Source organism: Myotis yumanensis, unplaced genomic scaffold, assembly GCF_028538775.1.
Source record: "Myotis yumanensis isolate MYYU_CA2020_CCGP unplaced genomic scaffold, mMyoYum1.0.hap1 SCAF_20, whole genome shotgun sequence".
Classification (NCBI taxonomy): domain Eukaryota; kingdom Metazoa; phylum Chordata; class Mammalia; order Chiroptera; family Vespertilionidae; genus Myotis; species Myotis yumanensis.
This window is the reverse complement of record NW_027223771.1, coordinates 3,496,644-3,517,319: the sequence shown is the minus strand read 5'-3', so window position 1 is coordinate 3,517,319 and position 20,676 is coordinate 3,496,644. Positions and strand designations below refer to the sequence as shown.

At 48.5% G+C, this 20,676-nt stretch overlaps 1 long non-coding RNA gene across 3 annotated transcripts in view; it reads right to left on the bottom strand.

Moving 5' to 3' along the window:
* The window catches only part of LOC138998443 (uncharacterized), a 315,813-nt gene that overhangs the window by 263,281 nt on the left and 31,856 nt on the right, over positions 1–20,676 (bottom strand). For all 3 annotated transcript variants that reach the window (XR_011469162.1, XR_011469161.1, XR_011469163.1), the window contains exon 2: positions 1,112–1,182. This is a non-coding gene — a long non-coding RNA (uncharacterized lncRNA). The remainder of the gene's footprint in view (positions 1–1,111; positions 1,183–20,676) is intronic.

The window sequence follows — 20,676 nt, the reverse complement described above, 5'->3', positions numbered from 1 at the left end:
GCACTTTAGGAGTAAATTGTTGAAGGAAGAGGCAAGTTCTTTTCAAATAGCTGGCACCAATTTGTACCAGTCTCAGGAAGGAAAGAGAGGGTAGGAAGCAAATATTGGCCAAACACCTACTATGTGCCAAACACATCACACTAAACAATTGTAAATTTATAATTTCTCCTTGATTCTTACCAAAACCTTATGATGAAGGTATTATTATCTTCAGGATAGTAATAAGGAAGCAGACTCTTGGAGGTAAAGTGACTCATGGAAAGTTATTCAGCTTGAATTCAAGCCTGCCTGACTTCAAAACAGATCAGCAGGGATATACATAGTAATAAACCCAAACTAAGGTCTGGGGGAGGCAAGAAATAGATAGATACATAGATAGATAGAAAGAAAGATAGATAGATAAATGAGTGACAGATGGATGGATGGACGGATGGATGGATGGATGAATGGATGGATGGATAGATAGATAGATGATAGATGTATTGATAAACAGATGATAGATGAATGGATGGATGAATGGGTTAATGGATAGATGATAGACAGACAGATGAATGGACGAATGGATGGACGGATGGATAGATTATCGATAGATGAATGGATGAATGGACGGATGCATAGATAGCAGGTGTATCATCTCTTGCTCTTCCATTATGTCCCCCCCAGCCCCGGCCCTGGTGTGTGCACCCCCGGCTCTCTCCAAACACAGCGTGTGGCTGTGCCTCTGTGTGCCATGCAGCGTCCTGTACACTCGACTGGGTCAGCCACGCACACGGGGTTTCATTCCACAATGGCTACTAATGATCCCTAATCAAGACACAATCTCAAAGGTAAACAAACCAACAGCTCCTTTGTTTTTGTGGAGGGAGAACTAAGGGTTATCGATTCTTCCTCTGACCCAGGACAGATCTGTATGGATCTGCAGGAGATTGATGGCTCTTTTGATCCGAGGCTCAGCCAAGCCTGACAACGCAAGGCCACGTTAGAACTGGACTGTCACAGCGGCACCTGGCCCCACTCCGCCAGCCTTCTCCTCCTCCTCCTCCTCCTCCTCCTCCTCCTCCTCCTCCTCCTCCTCCTGTCCCTTTGAAAAACCCAGGTTAGTCCTACTCACCTCATCACAAGGCACATACTGAAGAAGAACTCTGCATTGGTTCCTGGCTCTCAGTCTGGGCATCGCTGACCCTAAGGGATTGAAAAGAAACAAAACAAACCACTTTTCAAAAAGACTTTTTTCAACTGCATCACTCATACTTCCAAAGCCTCATGGAAACTGTACGTTTATTCACAAGCACGTGGTCCAGGCTATTTGCTTCACGGTGGTAGCTTTGCAACACAATGAAACGGCAAGAAGGGGCTTAGGTTGATGGAGGTCAGTGGTTCTCAGCCTTCTGGCCCTTTAAATACAGTTCCTCATGTTGTGACCCAACTATAACATTATTTTCGTTGCTACTTCATAACTGTCACGTTGCTACTGTGATGATTCGTCATGTAAATATCTGATATGCAGGATGGTCTTAGGCGACCCCTGTGAAAGGGTCGTTCGACCGCCAAAGGGGTCGCGACCCACAGGTTGAGAACCGCTGGTGGAGGCCCTGCCACACGTGTTGGAGACTCTGTGTTTCCTGCAAAGTTGACCTTTTCTCTATTCGGCTGCTGGGAGCGCCGCCCATGGGGTGACAAAGGCTGCTGACTGTCATCGGGGTGTAACGATGACCCGCCAGGTCTCAGGGACGCTGAGGGTCTGTAAGAGGCCTGCTTATCGCCGCAGAGGCTCTGGGGTTCACTGCCCACGTTGAGGTACGTCACAGCCCATCTGCAGCCTAACAAGGGAGTCTTTTAGACCCCAAACTTCTGCACGGATTTGCCTGGTCTGAGAAGCAGTGTCTTGAGAAGGGAAACAGATCCTTTCAAAAGTGCAGTGTCAGGGCCCGGCCGGCGTGGCTCAGTGGTTGAGCGTTGACCTATGAACCAGGAGGTCAGGATTTGATTCCTGGTCAAGGGCACATGGCCAGGTTGCGGGCTTGAATCCCAGTAGGGGGCGTGCAGGAGGCAGCCCATCAATGATTCTCTGTCATCATTGATATCCTTCTCCCTTCCTCTCTGAAATCAGTAAAAAAATATTTTTAAAAAGTGCTGTGTCAGATCTTAAACATTTACCTGGAGTAATTTGGAGATGTTAGAAGTTAAACCCAGTAGCCATCTATGTGTTTGCATAAGGAGTTGGACATAATACATAGATTTACTAGTATGTACTGGTATTAGTAAATATATATATTTACCGCTGTTATTTTTTATCCACCATTCCCCTCAATGTGGTTGTACTTATTTAAAGAGAAACATTAGCCCTAGCCAGTTTTGCTCAGTGGCTAGAGCATCGGCCTGGGGACTGAAGGGTCCTGGGTTCGATTGTGGTCCAGGGCACATGCCCGGGTTGCAGGCTCGATCCCCAGTGTGGGCCATGCAGGAGGCAGCCGATCAATGATTCTCTCTCATCATTGATGTTTCCATCTCTCTCTCCCTCTTTCTTCCTTTCTGAAATCAATAAATATTAAAACAAACAAACAAAACCCCCAAAGTCTTAAGGGAACACAGCCTGCCTGTTTACCTAAAATCTATGGCAGCTTTTGAGCTACGATGGTACAGTTAAACAACAAAGTCCATCTAACCTGCAAAGTCTAAGATATTTACAAAATCTAAGGTATTACAGAACAAGTTTACCAACCCCTAGTCTAGAGAAAGACCTAAAAACATCAGCTCTTAAAACTAAGTATTATCTACTTGTAGATCATATTCTGCTTACTTTAAAAACAAATAGATAATTATGTCATTTACCGCCCAAATGTCAGTATAATCAGGTCAGGTCTAGCCCTCTTACCTTTTTTAATGGGACTTAAACTTTGAAGTTTTGGGGTCAGGTGTTTCACTTCTCAAAAAAAGGTAGAAAAGTTGACAGTATTTAAAAAAAAAAATCTGAACTCTCTCTGTTGGGAACTTTTTTGGGCCTCGACACTCAGTTGATTTAAAATGTGTGAAATACGTAAGGTCACTTTCTATATTTAATTGGGGAGGCAGAAAGGTCCCCATTCAAGGACCTGTATTTGGAATTTTACAGGCATATTGTATTTTCCTTTAACAAAACTTCTAACTGAAATAGGTATTTTCTCCTAATATGAAATCTTTCTTTTTAAAAATTATCTTTTTTTAGTACTTATCAGAAAAAAATCCTTCTGCTGTTTTAATGCATCTAGAATTGAGTAATTAAAAACAAATATAAACAGCCCTAGCTGGTTTTGGCTCAGTGGATAGAGCATCAGCCTGTGGACTGAAGGGTCCTGGGTTTGATTCCGGTCAAGGGCGCGTACCTCGGTTGCAGGCTCCATCCCGGCTCGGGCCCCGGTCGGGGCACGTGTAGGAGGCAACCAATGGATGTGTTTCTCTCACATCGATGTTTCTCTCTTTCCCTCTCTCTTCCACTCTCTCTAAAAATCAATGGAAAAATATCCTCGGGTGAGGATTAAAAAAAAAACACACCCAGCCGAAACCGGTTTGGCTCAGTGGATAGAGCGTCGGCCTGTGGACTGAAAGGTCCCAGGTTCGATTCCGGTCAAGGGCATGTACCTTGGTTGCGGGCACATCCCCAGTAGGGAGTGTGCAGGAGGCAGCTGATCGATGTTTCTCTCTCATCAATGTTTCTAGCTCTCTATCCCTCTCCCTTCCTCTCTGTAAAGAATCAATAAAAAATATTAAAAAAAACACCCAAAATAACAACAAATAAACAAAAAACAATGACCTTGACATAGAACTTAGGAGGGAAAAATATATGCTTACTGAGCTCCTGCCTGCCTTTCGTTAGCTGCTGGGGGAACTAAAAGTGTAAGAAATGAATCACTTTTCAGGGTTTTTCAAAGCAGTAAGGGGAACTCAAATGAGAAAATCAGTGATTGCCGAATAGTGAGACACTTACTCTAAGTTCAGTAGAAAACCTCCCTGGTAGAAATTAACTTGGATAAGCCAGTTGAAAAAAATTTATGGAGGACTCAAGGCTAAGCATCCTGATTAATAATAGAAATATACTAATAAAAAGTGAATATTAATGACTCACATAATCTTCCCATTGTAGGAAAATGGAGAAACCCTCTTAGAAATACATTAAATAATAAACATTATGCTAAGAGAAAAAAGCCAGTCGGAGAAAGATAAATATCACATGACCTCACTCATATGTGGGATATAATGATCAACATAATTTGATGAACAAGAATAGATCCAGAGACAAATGGTAGGGGAGGAGGGGGGTTAGTGAGCAACCAAAGGACTTGTATGCATGCAAATTAGTATAACCAATGGACACAGGTACTGGAGCGGTGGGGGCTTTCCCAGGTGGGAATGGCTGGAGAGGGGCGTCAATAGGGGAAAAAGAAGACATATGTAAAACTTTAGATAATAAAAAAAAAGAAAAAATATCTATTTCTTCAAAATGTTTTATTAATGAAGACAATTAGGAAATATGGTAAAAGTCAAAATACAGATCACTCCATTGTGTGTTCAATTTTTAAACGAAAGATGATGCCTTCTGTGTTCAGAAATGTTGCTCGGCTGGTGTGGCTCAGTGGTTGAGCATCGACCTATGAACCAGGAGGTCATGGTTCGATTCTGGTTAGGACACATGCCCAGGTGGTGGGCTCGATCCCCAGTGTGGGGCGTGCAGGAGGCAGCCGATCCATGATTCTCTCTCATCAATGATGTTTCTCTCTCTCCCTTCCTCTCTGAGATCAACACATATATTAAAAAATAAAAAAATGTGTTGAACTTATGATGACATGAAAGACAAGGTCACTTAGACAATATGCTAAGACGTGCTGGTAATATGTGGCTGATCTTGTCCCATGTTGTTGTTGTTGTTCCTGGTTTGTTTCGTTCACTTCTGTCCCCTCAGGTCTCACAACAGCTGTGTCACAAAGTCACTCAGTAAATATTGGTTGGATGAACCATGACATGAGTGTAAGACGGAAGCTCTATGAAACGCACACAGGCAATGGAGGCTGATGGGCCCTCCTGTCTTCCACGCAAACATCCTTCTTTCTAGAAATCCAATCCTTTTCCAGACAAATAGCATCTATTGGGATAGACTGCAGAAGGTATTACCAACTGCTTCCTAAACACTTCGAAAAGTGATGGGCTGCCCTAGCCGGTTTGGCTCAGTGGATAGAGCGTCGGCTTGAGGACTGAAAGATCCCAGGTTCGAGTCCCGAAAAGGGCACGTACCTCAGTTGCAGGCTCCTCCTTGGTCAGGGCCCTGGTCAGGGTGTGTGCACAAGGCAACCAATCAATGTGTTTCTCTCACATCGATGTTTCTCTCTGTCTCTCCCTCTCTCTTCCACTCTCCCTAAAAATCAATGGAAAAATATCCCCGGGTAAGGATTAACAAACAATGTAAATAAATAAAAAATGATGGGCCGATGAGCATAAAGTTTTTAATTAGATGCTTAATACAGAGGTCTATATATTATTCAACAAAACATCTGTTCTGAGTTATGCATTTTCATGCTCTGAAATTCTGTGTGCAAAAAGAATTTGGGGCGGGATCTGAGGCATTTGTGACTTCATTCACAGTGAAGAGTAAAAATGATTAGGAGGGTTACGTTTTGAAATGGCATTCACTCCCATTTTGATCTCCATTTATAAAAATGGGGAGCAAAAGCTTTGAACCTCCACTTTTTGGTAAGAAGGTTGAGAAATATTGTTTGGAAGTGGAAGCATGGATTATGCTTGTGAGCAGCAAGAAAAGCATCTATATATATAAAAGTGATGAGCCAAACTGGAGAAGTATCCTATCTAATAATAGACAAACATGGTAATTGACCGTACCTTCGCTAGGCTTTCCATTGGCGAATCAGGGTGATATGCAAATTAACTGCCAACAAAGATGGCGGTTAACCGCCAACAAAGATGGCGGTTAATTTGCATACATAGGTGTAATGCTGGGAGGTGAAAGGGGAAGGACGGAAGCCACCGCCTGCCACTGACGGTGATCGGAAACCCAGGTGGCAGGCAAGAGCCGGTGATCGGAGAAGCCGGGCAGGGCAGGGAAGAGGCGGCCACCAGCAGCCGCCTCTTCCCTGCCCGCCTCCGGCCAGTGTTCAGAGAAGTACCTGTATTTTTTTTTTTCAAAGTACCCGTATTTTTAATAATTTCTTGACATGGTAAAAGAATTTTACATTACGATCCAAGGGTGGTGGGGTGAGGAGAAGGAGCAGCAGAAGAATCCAACAAACAAAACAGTAAACGGAAATGCATGGTGGGAGGGATTTGAAGGGTAGGTAGGGGCATTGCCCAACTAAAATGCAATTTGTTTGTTACTGAGTACTATTCATGGGAAGACAGCATCCTGACTCCTTCTCTATACAGCATATTGGGAGTAAAAATGATGCATCCAGGTGGAAATATGATTAGGGGTTGGAAGACAGACAGGGAAAGAAGAAGTCAGAAATAGACACTGAGAGAGTCACTGGCTGGCTGGCTGCAAATACTGACTCTCCAGTAGTGATAGAATAAAAAAGTGGGGGATATCTCTGGAAGATTCAAGAGATAGGGGGCAACTCTTCTATGGTTTTGACTTGCCCAGCAGATTTCCACATACACACGTGTACACGCCTATGTTTGCATGCACATACATATACACATAACTGACTGCCCTCCCTGGAAGCACAGAAGAAGAAGAAGCCACCAGAAGAAGCCGCCGCCCACTTTTGGTCCAGGCGCCAGCGCTTGCGGCAGGCCGCAGCCCAGGAGACGGACAAGACACCGTCCCGAGGTCCCAGGCTGCAGCCACCCGGAGAAGCTGCCAGCCCTGTGGTCCAGGACGCCAGCGCCTGTGGCCAGGGAAATAGGTTCCCTCTTCTCCTACTGCAGTCATTACTTCAATATTCCCCTTCTGAATTTCTCTCCTGTGCTGCAACCCAACTCCACTTTTCATCGGAAGGATACAGAACAGAGAGAGCAGTGTTAAAAGCTTACATTTTTAAGCCAGTAAGGTTGGTACTTAAACATATAAATGGAAAACTAGAGTCCTTAAGGTAACAAAGGCTACAAAGGGCAGGGACAGCACATGACCTATTACATTCAGCAATCCATATGGGGACTGAAAACTTCGCAATGACGACAATTAGTGAAGATATGAATCAACTAAAATAGTTGACAGGACAATTCTTCCATCTTTGAAAATATCTACATCAAATCTGTTTCAATAGATTTTCACCTGCATAATATAACACATTCTGACAAGACCACCACCACCACCACCAATGTGGTCAGTGTTGTGTCGATAAATGTTTAATAACTGAGGGACACCCCCCTGAGTGCACAAATTTTTGTGCATCAGGCTACTAGTCTATATATATAAAAGCCTAAGCAACCATTATGACCGGCCGGTAGCTATGACGCTCACTGACCACCAGGGGGCAGGTGCTCAATGCCCCCTGGTGGTCAGTGTGCTCCACAGCCAACTTCCCTTGGCCGGCCAACCTCCTGCAATCTCTCCCCCCGGCCGGCCAGCCCCCATCGGCCCTGATTGCCAGCCAGGCCGAGGGACCCCACCTGTGCATGAATTTGTGCACCGGGCCTCTAGTAAATTATAAGATGCCATGCATGGGATGAATGAAGAACAGAGCCCAGAGCTCAATGTAGCCTCCTTACCTGCCTCCCCACTGCTAACTGACAGGGTTCCTTTGCTTCTTCTATACACCTTGGAGGTCTAAAGAAATGGAAGGCACTCATGCATAGCAACTGTTACTAGGGAACAAAAAACTAGAAGAGCAACTTAGAAGTCCACACGTTACTTGTAACATTTGTGATTCCATTTCTATCAATGCATTTCTTTAAAACATGCAGAAACTCACTTTTCATTGTTTCAGAGCTACAAACACAGTCTCCAACACGTGTGGCAGAGCCTCCATCAGCGGTTCTCAACCTGTGAGTCGAGATCCCTTTGGCAGTCGAACGACCCTTTCACAGGGGTCGCCTAAGACCATCCTGCATATCAGATATTTACATGACGATTCATCACAGGAGCAACATGACAGTTATGAAGTAGCCACGAAAATAATGTTATGGTTGGGCCACAACATGAGGAACTGTATTTAAAGGGCCAGAAGGCTGAGAACCACTGGCCTCCATCAACCTAAGTCCCTTCTTGCTGTTTCATTGTGTTGCAGACAAAGCTACCACCGTGAAGCAAAGAGCCTGGACCACGTGCTTGTGAATAAACGTACAGTTTCCATGAGGCTTTGGCAAGAGTTGTTTACCTAAACCCTAAGTGATATGAAAATTTTACCTCTCTGGTGAGTTATCCAACTACTAAATAAGAATTTTCCTGCATATAAAGTTCTCAGGATATCAACCAAGAATTTTGCCACAAGCTCCCAAATGTGTCCACGTGAAGAACTTTTATTTCACGGAAAAAAAAAAAAAAAACACCCACAAAGCTAAGCTTCAAAATATTCACATCAATTGGGCACAGGACAAGCTGCCTCTTATGTCACAAACATTCCATCAAAATATCTCCAAAGCAGGACCATTCCTCCCGTTTTAAAATAAAAAGGTCCAATAACCACAATTCACTAAATCACAGAACTAGGCCTTATCCTTATTAAGCCCTTGTGTCTAGGGCAGTGATGGCGAACCTTTTGAGCTCGGCGTGTCAGCATTTTGAAAAACCCTAACTTAACTCTGGTGCTGTGTCACATAGAGAAATTTTTTGATCTTTGCAACCACAGTAAAACAAAGACTTATATTTTTGATATTTACTTTATATATTTAAATGCCATTTAACCAAGAAAAATCAACCAAAATAATGAGTTTGCGTGTCATAGGTTCGCCATCACTGGTCTAAAGCGATAGCTTCTCTCTGCAGTTTTCTCTCTAAAGTTTTCCCGACTTAAATAAAGTGTTATGTGAATGCTTCAAAACAAGAAAACTTCCATGAACGTGTCAGAAATGTTAACCAGATAACACAGATGTCTGACCGTTTTGGAAATTTGCAGACAAACGAGGCTGTCGCTTAAAATGTAGCTGCAGCCCTAACCGGTTTGGCTCAGTGGATAGAGCACTGGCCTGCGGACGGAAGGGTCCCAGGTTCGATTCCAGTCAAGGACATGTACCTGGGTTGCGGGCACATCCCCAGTTGGGGGTGTGCAGGAGGCAGCTGATCGATGTTTCTAACTATCCTTCTCTCTTCCTCTCTGTAAAAAAAAATCAATAAAACATATTTTTAAAGAATGTAGCTGCATTTGTGTACGCAAAGAAGAGTTATACCCAGCAGTGGTGTCTGTGACCGTGGGAAGAACTCAGAAACCAGGGAGAATGTGTGGTTACCACCCGCCCACTTCCCATTCATTCCCCGTGCACAACTCATTTCCTGCATTCCACAAGCCGAGCGCCGATGCTGGGCTTCAAAAGCAATTTCAGCAGCAAAATAAGGTGCTTTTCTCCAATTTTCCAGCCATTTGTACGGGGTTAGTGTTGTTTACCCACCTCGTACAATGGTATTTACATACCCCTTTGAAGAAAATTGGTGGGTATGATTTATGGAGTACCGTAAGCGCGCAATTTTCCATGTAGTGAACCTAATCTGAAAGCTCACTTGCAAAGGTCGCGCTGGCCACACAAATACCAAGTCTCCTCTTTGGAATAAGTTAGGATATTCATTTTTCTTGGAAAATGTCAGCGGCACCCCGGTCCTGGGGGTTAGTTTATGCAGATAAATGCGTAAGACTTTAATCTGAGAGCAAAAATACTCGGCGCGGTCCGCGCGGCAGTCCATCGATCACTGTTAAGACCTGTAATTTGTTTTTATTTAAATCTCCAGCCAGGCGGAGTGGGCCACGGGACCATTAACACGGCACCTCGCGCCTAAGCCAGGATCAAGGCCCATAAACACGCCGGGACTCCCAGCCCCGGGGTTCTGGCCCAGCCAGGGGTGGCGTCTTGTTCCCTTTTTCAGCCAGAGGCATCCTGTCCAGCTCAGCTCGTGGGAAATCACCCGGTAAGACTCGTCTCCCAGCCCCCACTTGGGTTCTCACGTAAGGGCTCCTCCCTTCAGCGCGAGGAAGAGAACACCCAGCCAGTTAGATCCCTTGTAAATTTCTCTTTTCCCAGAAGAGCAGTCCCGTGCGGAGAAATCTCTCATGTTCCCATCAGGAATCACCAGGGCCTTGAGGTGCTTACATCTGCAACTGACAAGAGGAATAGCCGGCGGCCCGTTGTCATTTTGCTTCATGGTGACGCGCCGTCACACACTTCAGCACACCAGTCGGAGACGCGTTAAAAGATCTTGCCTGGGAAGGACCAGTATTTTGCGCGGGCGGCCGTGCTTTCTATTCTTGCCTTCTTCCGTGCCCCAGAGAAGCCCTGTGAAAACGTGAGCTTTATCCCCAGTCTCGGTGCCCGGGAGACCCTTTTCTAATAGGAAATATAATCTTGAGGTGTGATTATGAACTGCTGGCCTGCCTGTCTACAAAGTGAGGGAGGGGGATGGGAGCCCAGGCCCGGACCCTCGGACGAGACTTCGCAAAGGCGCCTTGGGAGTCTGTGGGAGGTGCATGGCCAGCTGGGGGGTGACGCCTGGAGTCTGGACCAATAGTTGACATTGATGCTGCCATCTCAATGTCACCCGAGCGACGGGGAAATTCCATCCCCACGGAATGGCTTCCTTTTCAAAACGTGGCCGGCCCGTGTTCACCACCCACAGCCAAAGCTATACTTTTGGCCCCCTGCCCCCTACACACACAATGTGTTACAGAGCTCTACGCTAGAAACCTATATAATTTTATTAACCAGCGTCACCCCGGCGCCACCTGCCCTCTGCTCACTTGGCTCTGTTCCCCTGTATTTCCTCAAACGCTCCCCGAGGCTGTCCCAGCTGCCTCCGATCCCCTCTCCCCGGAAGGAACCATGGCTGGGACCCTCACCCCTTCAAGGCCTCTATTCGCCGCCTCGTCAAACTCTTCTCTTGTCCCCGTCACTCCCTGTCCCACACCAGCGTGACGCTCCCAATCACCCTTCGGCGCTGCTTATGTCATGCCCACAGACCTTCTGGCCATCTGACACGGCGGAGGTTTCACTTACTTGACTGATGCCTCTACCCTCCCTCCCAGCCCCCCAATAACGTCAGTGCCTCAGAACTGGGCGTTCTGTGTTGTTTACTGCTGCATCCTCAGTGCCTAGAAAAATACTCATCACCAGGGAAATCTTCAAGTAGACAGTCAGCAGTTGAACCCCCAAATGCCTGGGAACGCCTGTGGAATGCCAACAAAGTTATAGCTGTCACCTCTCCCTCAGGAGGTTTCCCCCCCAGAACCTACAGGCCTCGGGCCTCACACAGTCACCTCTACACATGAATGTTTCTTAAACGAAACACGTGAAAGGCGTGAACCAGGAGAGCAGAAGTGACCTTCTCCCATGAGGCCGGGCTGAGCCGGGGCGCAGTCATGGCTGAATTCAGGTCTTGACCTTGAGTTCGGACAGACGCGAAGGGATGAAGACCCACAGCAAAGGGAACGGGAGAGCTTGGGTTCGAATCCCACCCGGCTGTGCTACACACAATTTGCGTGCTCTATGTAAATCAAAGGGATGGAGGGAGTCCTATTTTGTGACGCAGAAAAACGTCACCGGTACACGTTTCAGTGTCGGTTAGGAAAGCGTTGCCAGACGCACGCGTGGGCTTTCGCGGGCACATTGTCTCTGGCGACTTCTGTGCTTACGAAGACAGGCATGCATGGTCCAGGAAATCTCCCATTTTTATCATCCTGCTCTTTCCGGGACAAGTTTGCTGACCCCGGTCTCACAACAGCGCCTCCATTTAATGGCCAACCTGGGGGTGTTCCCGTCGCCTGAAGTGGGAGAGTCCCACGAACGTGTTTCTGGGAATTACTGCTGGGCAGGCCCAGGCGGCAGGATCCTCCCCGAAACGTGGCTCGTGTCCTTTCTCTCTCAGATGCTTTTGCACCCTCATCTCTGGAACCACACAGGGTAACCCTTGTATGTTTTTGCTCCAGAAAGCCCAAAGTGGGCCGAACCCTTTCCTCTTTATCTAACGCCGCCTCCAAGGGCCTTGCGAGAATTTAGCCTCCAATCTGATTGCTTTTGCCATCAGAATTACTTCCCTACTTCGGAAGTTTGCCTTCTGTTCTCCCAGCGGCACTTTCCCAAGAGGGCAAATCTACCTCAGTTTAGGAGAAGTAGGTTGCTGGACCCTGATAACTTTTTAAATGCTTTCTAAGCGAAAGCCCGCCCTTCCCTGCCCCTCCCCCCTCAGAGCTCATCCATGGATAAGCCACTAGAATAGAAGGATGCAAGGCTTTTGTTTGTGCCAAGGGTGCGGGTTGGGGGGGCAGCTAGCTTTGGGGGAAGGGCTCGGGAACCCACCCCAGAGCCCTGACTGCACAGCATTCACCCCCTTCCCTGCTGGTGGGCCATCCCCATGGGCACCGCCGCCAGCCACAGGCCCAGGCCGGCTCCCGGCTGCCAGGCCCTTGGTTGGGAGCCAAGGCAGTGTCCCAGGCCCCTGGAGCTCGCTGCCCGCCCCCCCCTCACCCATCCCCCCCGTTATGAGCTGCGTGACAGCGAGGAAAAGGGCCGACCTCCTCTCCTGGCTTCTCTTGCAAAAGGCCCTCGTAGCCGGAGGGCTGACATTTCACCACGTTTCTGCTTTAATTAATGTCCGGGAGACGAACTTCGCTTCCACCCGCAGCGGCAGCATGAATTCGACGGAATCGCAGCCGGGGCTTCTTTTCAGCTCTGCTGTTTTCATCAGCACTGCGTCCAGGGATCAGTGACACCCGGGCACCATCCTGGCCACACGCGTCTGGTGGCGATGCCAGTCCCCTGAAGTCCTCGCGGCACCATCCTCGCTGCAGGCCTTGGCGCCTGCACCCCGGGAGGCTGGGCTGCTCAAATTCGTGGAGCCCTGATATCCTCCCTGGTAGCGACTGCGGGCTCCAGAGTGTGGCCTCGACTCAACAGTGGGGGGGCACCTTCTTGACTCACCCCAACCTCCCTCTTTTCCTCTGCTGACACTGGGGAAGGGAGGGCCCCCCCGCCCCCCCTCCCCAGTTAATGGGGTCTAATGCTGCCCTCCCCTAGATTCCTCCCTGAGTTCAGTAAGGAAACATACTTGTAACAACAGAGAAAGCCTCAGTCGAGGGTTACAAACGGGTTCTGAGCTCCCACCGGGGAGGCCGTGGCCTGCGCTGGTTAATAAGAGCCAGTCAGTCAGACCCACCATTCAGTGGCTCTGTGGCTTTAGGCAAGTTACTTAACCTCTCTGAATCTCACTGGCCTCACGTAGGAAAAGGGGGTAATAACTGCCCTTACTTCATCGGTCGGCGATGAAGACGATGAGAGAGAACGCACACATACATAGCCTCAGGCACCCATCCATCTCAGCTATGAAGTGCTTAATAATGATTCGATTTTTGCGTTTGCTGCTCTGCTGACAGACAAGACACGCCAGCAGTTTGCTCAGCCCAGGATAAAGAAGAGTCCCTCCCTTTGCCTCCCAGGACTTAACATTGTAGACTCTTTAGCTGCATCAAAGAAAGAGAGAAGAGGGTAGAATATAAAAAGAGTGAATCAAACCGATTTGAGCCAAAGAAGCAGGGCCGATGAATAAGCTTAAGCACCAACAGGAGCATTCATGCTCCTACTTGTGCTAGGGGTTCTCGGACTGTTGTCCTCCAAGCCGTAGCATCCAGTGTCAAACAGGCAAAGGGGCTCCCTGGGGGTATCGGGTCCAGTCGTGGGAGCAGTTCTGGGAGTTTCCAAGCGGCTAGGGACCAGCCAGGGAGTGGCCAGGGAAAGATGGCCAGGAGGGTCCGAGCTGTCTAGTAATCACATCACAGGGGAGATGAAAGATGGACGCTTTTCTGGGGCCGAGAAGTCTAAGGGGCACAGCGGCTACTGTCAGGAAAGGGGCAGTCATCTGCCCCTTAGAATAGCCCAGCATCAACCCAGAGAGGGTTCAGAGAGAAGGTTCTGAGCCAGACTTAGGACTTTTGAATCAACAGGTTGGCAGCTTAGCCGCTGAAATGCCCCTTCTCGGTAAGGGGAGGAGTCTCTGCATGGGGAGGCCTGTGAAGGTCACCCTCAGGTTGGAGACATCAAACCAGCCGGCTTCTGGGACCCCTTTCAATCCAAGTTCTGAGAGAGAGAGACTTGCTTGTGTGCGCGTTGTTGGGGGAGACTTGGGCTTTGCGCACTAGAGTTTTCTCTCTTTTCTGCATTCGCCAGATCTCCTCCATGGGTCTGAAATACACATGGCTGTGTCGTGCCTACCAAATAAGCAGGTTTACCAGTAGGGGATGGCCTTTGGAGAATTGGAAGCATTAAAAAATGCATGTTTGCTGCCCGGCTGGCGTGGCTCAGTGGTTGAGCATCGACTCTGAACCAGGAGGTCATAATTCGATTCCGGGCCGGGGTACATGCCCGGGTTATGGGCTCGATCCCCGGTAAGGGGCGTGCAGGAGGCAGCCGATCAATGATTCTCTGTCATCATTGATGTTTCTATCTCTCTCTCCCCCCATCTCCCTTCCTCTCTGAAATCAATAAAAAAAATTTTTAAATGCCTATTTTCCTATCCAAGAAAACTAAAAGCATCCCTTATGTCCCTCAAAGGCAAAATAGGGGAAAGGCCTCATGGGAACCCCAATCTTGGAAAGCGAGGAGTCATAGCCATTTCACCTCGTAGCCACACAGGCACCCACAGTGGCGCAGGCTGGGGTGCTTCCAAATAGGTGGTTAGTTTGCCACCGAAGCATGACCAGTGCGCCAGCTACAACAAGCGAACACCCGGATGAGCATGTTAACATCATTTCCTATCATTTCTATTCGAGGTGGCTCTGGCGCAGTCTGGGATGCAAGCCACAAAGTAGATTTCTCAAAATCGATGAGCATTTCCCTGGACATTGGCAGCCCCTTCTGTGGCATTTCAATGTGAGTTCACATGGATTAGTGCCTTTGGCAAAACAGGTACCGAATTGCTGTGCAAATGGAGGCAGCGCCAGACGCGGGCTGAGGACAGGATAAAAGCCTACGGCAGGACACGAGATCCATGTGCGGAGGCCACTCCAGCGAGATGAGATCTCGGAGGAAAGGGTGTAAATGGTTCTGTCCAGTTTTATATTAGCTGTTGGTACTCGTCGGACACTTAGATTCTGCGTGTGACAATGTGTAAAATGGGTTGCATGCGCGCAGGACAAAGGTTGTTGGGCTCTTTGTCATAACATGAATCGCGGAGAAAGTCATTTTCGTTGTTAAAGTGGAGGCCCTGTACAATTTTGTAGGAATTTCATTGTAAAGCTGTCCACTCTCCTTTAAAGTTTCAGTGGTTTTAAGAACTGTCACGGTGGCCCTAGCCGGTTTGGCTCAGTGGATAGAGCGTCGGCCTGCAGACTGAAGGGTCCCAGGTTCGATGCCGGTCAAGGGCACGTACCTTGGCCCGGGCCCTGGTCGGGGCAAGTGCAGGAGGCAACCAGTCGATGTGTTTCTCTCACATCAATATTTCTCTCTGTCTTTCTAAAAATCAATGGAAAAATATCCTTGGGTGAGGACTAAAAAACAAACAAAAAAGAATTGTCATGGCAGATATCAACCAAACCCAGATGGTTGCCGAGAGGAGTGATAAATTGGTAGAAGTTTGGCAATTTCTTGATTCCCGTCCAGTTTGCCACATACAACCACATACAAGGCACCGTGTCCCTTGTCTGTTATCGAACACAGACAGGAAGTTGGGGAGTGAGTGGAGGCAGGCGCATCTCAGAACAATGGGAACCTTCAAGGTCAGCTCTTCTTGTCAATAGCTGACATTTAAGCATTTCTTTCAGACGCTGCTGATAATGTTTTTTTTTGAGATAGTCAAGAAGAATTGCTGTGTTGGTATGCAATTAGGGTCATAATGAGATGCAAAAATGCAAATAGGGTGGCACGTGCCAGTTCTTCCGAGTGCCTTTTGACAGAACTGCAGGCACCAAAAGACGTTGATAGATACCATGTCACTGTGCCGAGTTGGAGGGCTGTTGGCTTTTAAAGAAGCATCTCTGACGTGTTATCTCGAGATGCAAATGAGCAGGCACCTTTCGCGATGATAAATGTAGAGGTCACCGGTTTTTTTCTGGGTAAATTTTGACAACTTCATTGAACCGGTTGTATCAGTAGGATTTGTCAGGAGATGCAGTCAACATCTTCATCCTTTTTTTTTATGAAATGTGCCCTATAAAACGCATTGTATATTCATCAGGGTATCCACGGGAAGGCGACCTTGCATGAAGTTCATTTAAAATGTAAATTAGCGGGTAACCCATTCAGCGGCTCCATCAGGTTCTTAAACACTACACGCTGTCCTTTCCATCTATTCTTTCCATCTTTGCGTTTTGCGCTTTTGTAAAGAAGAAAAATCCAAGAAGTCGTGTAGATGATGACTTTGAGAATGATCACATAGCATGAGCTCTTCTAGGTGTTAAGCTAAGACAGTTTTCGAGAATCACAAAGTAATTACAGCGATGGAAGTGGCATAATGAAGAGGACAGAAAGCCAACCCTCATTTCCAGAGCTTCCTTCTCCAAGGCCAAGTACTCATACTTGAGTCTCACAATGGCCACAGGCAGGGACAACTTGAACAATGAATGATCTTGGCTAACACATCACATAGAATGAGGTGAGAGAGCTAAGGCATGTGTCCTACAAATGTTTTACAATTGTCTACTGGGTGCCCTACCCTTGACTAGATAATGGATGAAAGCAACACCCCATTCTCCTCAAGACTCTTACGGGGAGTCAGATATGAAAACAATTACATGACACAATGATCATGCCAGAGGGATGAAGTTCTGGCCCTGTTCCCTGCCCTTGCACCATCCATTCAAGATGGCCGAGTTGTCGAGGAACAACCTGGGTACTCGGAATGAGTCCTAAGTGTCTTGACTGCTGGCCCTGAGCTCTTGGGTTGAAAATCCATCGGGTGTTATGCACCCTTCAGAGCGGTCAACTAGAGGATCATGCACGTCTGGCTGTCTGCTCTGAGACTACACCAGCGTGGTGGTGAATATTCAGTCTGCAAAACGTGGAATGGGGAGTAACGGTGCATCTCACTTTCATTAAATTTCATAAAACTATTTATTCTAACACTTTATGCTCAGGACCGAGGTGGTGGTAAAGGCAAAACCTGGCACCAGCGATAGGAGGGAGAGTTATGATGAAGAGCGGGAAAGAGTAATCTTATGAAAAAACAAAGGAGTGTTTTCATTTGAAAACAATCCAAGTTGCCCTGTTAATTTGAATTAGTTCTCACATTCTGGACACACATATACTAGTATCTGACTGGTTGTCAAGGATGCTACAGCAGTAAATTGTATGCCTAGGTCGCTACTTGGGGGGAAAATTTCCATTTCAGGGACAAAAATGATACCTCAGACATTGCATTTCAGGGTGATAATTGCACTTCTCAGGTGCTTAAGGGAAAGATGATCTACAAATAATAATTAAAAAGTTGTGCCCCGAGGGAATGGGGATGTCAGATATGGGACTCACACACGTGAAATGCTAGACTTCTGGCCTGACCTTGTTCCATCGGATTCAGTATTATGAATTCTAAGCACATGTATGCTTCCATATTTGAGGTGACAATTTGAGAGTGTAGGAGGTGGAGGCAAGGTATGTTGAGACTAGTGTATTAAACCACCCCGTTGACGCCATAGCTTCTTCTCGACACTTTAAAAGCGTCAGGCTATTAACACGCATAATTACTCAGCTCCAAGTTCTCCTATGCACTTTGGAGGCACACGGTTGGGGGAGGGGAAGACAGACTCAGTTCCCCTGCCCCACGTCAATGTCACAGACATGTTCTACTCTCTGGACACATTATTTTAGAAGTCTGAAGACCTGTTTCTCTCACTTAAAAAATCAGAAAAATAGGAACACAACATTTGGATCGCTGGAGTCTCCAGTTTGGACAATGAGGGTTGGCGTGGGAATCAAAAGATCTAGCGAGACTGATCACGTGGCCCGGTGTAGCCACGAAGAGCTGGAGCCAAGTCTGTCTCGCGTCCTCCGAGCGAGTCACGAGGGCGCCAGCTTCTCGCAGACTCCACGCGTGGACGCCTCTCCCCCGCATTCCTGCGGCTCACCTGGCTCCTGCACGAGGTGAGTGTGTGTTGGGTTTTGCTTCTGAAGGAAACCCTGGCCCGGCCTGTGTCTCAGAGATCGAAATAAAACCCAAGATTGCAACATGGTGGGAGAGCGTACCCTGTGTTCCGTGCCCTCCACGAGGGACCAGCGGAGAGATTAGAAAGATGTGACCCTTGTCTCCAGGAAGCCGGGCCAGCAGGAGGCTCCGGCGCACAGATCACGGAGGCTGGGCCAGCAGAAGCTGTGTTGCACCAGACGCAGGTACAAAGGCGGCGGAGCTCCCTGGGGTGCCAAGAGGAGGCGGCATCTAAGCTGGGCTCGAAGGCCCAATGGCCGTTTTCTACGGAGGAGGAGGAAGAGGGACGGCCCGAGGGTGGAAACATCATACGTAGAAGCAAAGAGGGGCGCAGGCCCGCAGTGTGTTGGGGGTCTGAGGAGCGGCTCCTGAAGGAAGGAGGATGGGAAACTGACAGGAGGTGACTCATGTGCCAGGACAGACCACGGCGTTTGGTCCTTAGCGTTTACGAAATGTCAGGGAGGAGCGGGAGTCCTCAGAGACGCTGAGCAGAGGAGGAGCCGGTCAAGTTCAGCTTTGGTGCCCGGGAAGGCGAGTTGTGCTGAGGCCACGATGGAAGGCTCGCTGGCGAGCGAGCAGGGAGGCATCGGCACAGGGCGCCCCCCACGGCTTAGGCGAATTTGGTTCCACACAGCAGGCGTGTGCCGTCTGGCTGACTCCGATGGCGTGTCCCATCCATCTACAGCCATCGGAGTGTGTCAGGGGACCGACAATGATGGCCATTCGCAGCGCCAGTGCCTAGGTACCCTCTGCCACCGCCGTCTGCTGCCACTTGAACAACAGGGATGAACAGGTGAGGTGGCCTTCCTCCGTGGGCGCCAAGACCACCGGTTGGGTTCCAAGGAGGGCCTGGGACTCCCCTTACTGCAACGGGGCCCTTTGACCTGCAGCTAGAGGGGATTGTTTCACATAAAAAGTCCCACGAGTGGCGAGGAGGGCCCTGCCCAGAAGGACAGTTGCTGGCGGAACAACACGGCTGGGACAGAGTGAAGGCGGAGTGACGGCCGGCCCCCGGGGAAAGGGAGAAGCCAGCTGCTGTGGAGGCGGGCTTGACCGGGCGGGGCCAAGATGAGTGCAGAGTCCACATTGTCTGACTCCGTGCCAGTCCAGGGCATGGGCAGCCACGCTCCGGGTGGAGGCAGGTGGCACACGGCACCGGGAGGTGGCCCCGAGCGGGACTGGCATGCCCACAACGAAGTGCCCTATGCGCACCTTTCTGCGCTCACATAGCGCCTTGTCACTGCGGATCCAAGACCTGTCTGGTGTGTTCCCAGCTTCTCTGGCAGGTGCTCAGGTAGGTCACTGGATCGTCGGATCGCGGGTTAATAATCACAGAGGAAAAGAAGACCCTAGCCTGGTTTCCAGCCCAGAGACTCTGTGCCCGCTGCTAACTTTTTAAAAAATGCTTTGATCCTGAGAGGAGGAGGGGAGGGGGGAGAGAGAGGACGTCCATGTGCCATTGCAACACTGATCAGCTACCTGCCGCACGGCCCCCACTGGGGATCGAGCCTGCGGGCCCCGACGGGGAATCAAACCGGCAACCCTTCGGTGCATGGGGCGACACTCAACCAACCGAGGGACACATTGCTAACTCTAATCACACTCTACTGCTGTTTGCTCATTTGTCATCTCTACTAGATTGGCGGGCACCTGAGGGTGAGGATTTCACTCTTCAGCTCTTTTCCCCCAAACCGTGTTTCTCAGATTGGGGTGGAGTGGGACTGGCGGCGTGTCGTTTTGGGCCCAAGTGAACGGCACCGTGGGAGCACCATCTGGGGCAAAGACTTCGTGAGCCAAGCATTCTATACGGACGTGTTTGGAACGTGTATTAAGGGGCACGGTGTGATACGGTGTGTGGAGGTGGAATAAACATCTCTGAGATGTTTTGGCTTGGCTGGGCTGCTCTGTGCTAATCCTTTCGGCCTGGCTGGGGTGAGAGCTCATTCATAGGCCCAGAAGCAGGACCTGCTAATGGGAAGGAGGGAGGGAGGGGGGAAGACGCTGGCCACACCCAGGGTCTTTCATGTTCATCACAACATCACATATGGAACCAAATGCCACCACAATTGAGGAACGAGCCGAAAACCCACATTCAGTCATCACAGCACTGACAGCAACAAAAATTCCTTTTCCTGCTACTTGTCCTCTTAGAAGTATGTTTGTAATGACTGGAGATTCATTCGTGAGATTATGTCCTTTATTGTGTGGCAGGATTTTATTCTGTGTTATTGATCTGTGCCTGTCGGTCTTGACACCAATGCCGCGCCGTCTCGCTCACTGCAGCTTTGTGGTAAGCTTGGAAATCAGATCATTTGATTTTTCATCTTTTACAAAATTATTCTGGCATTGCAGGCATTATAGTTATTTTAACTTCCATACTTGCAGTCATTACACTTTTAGAGAATAGGAAGGGCAATGGGTTA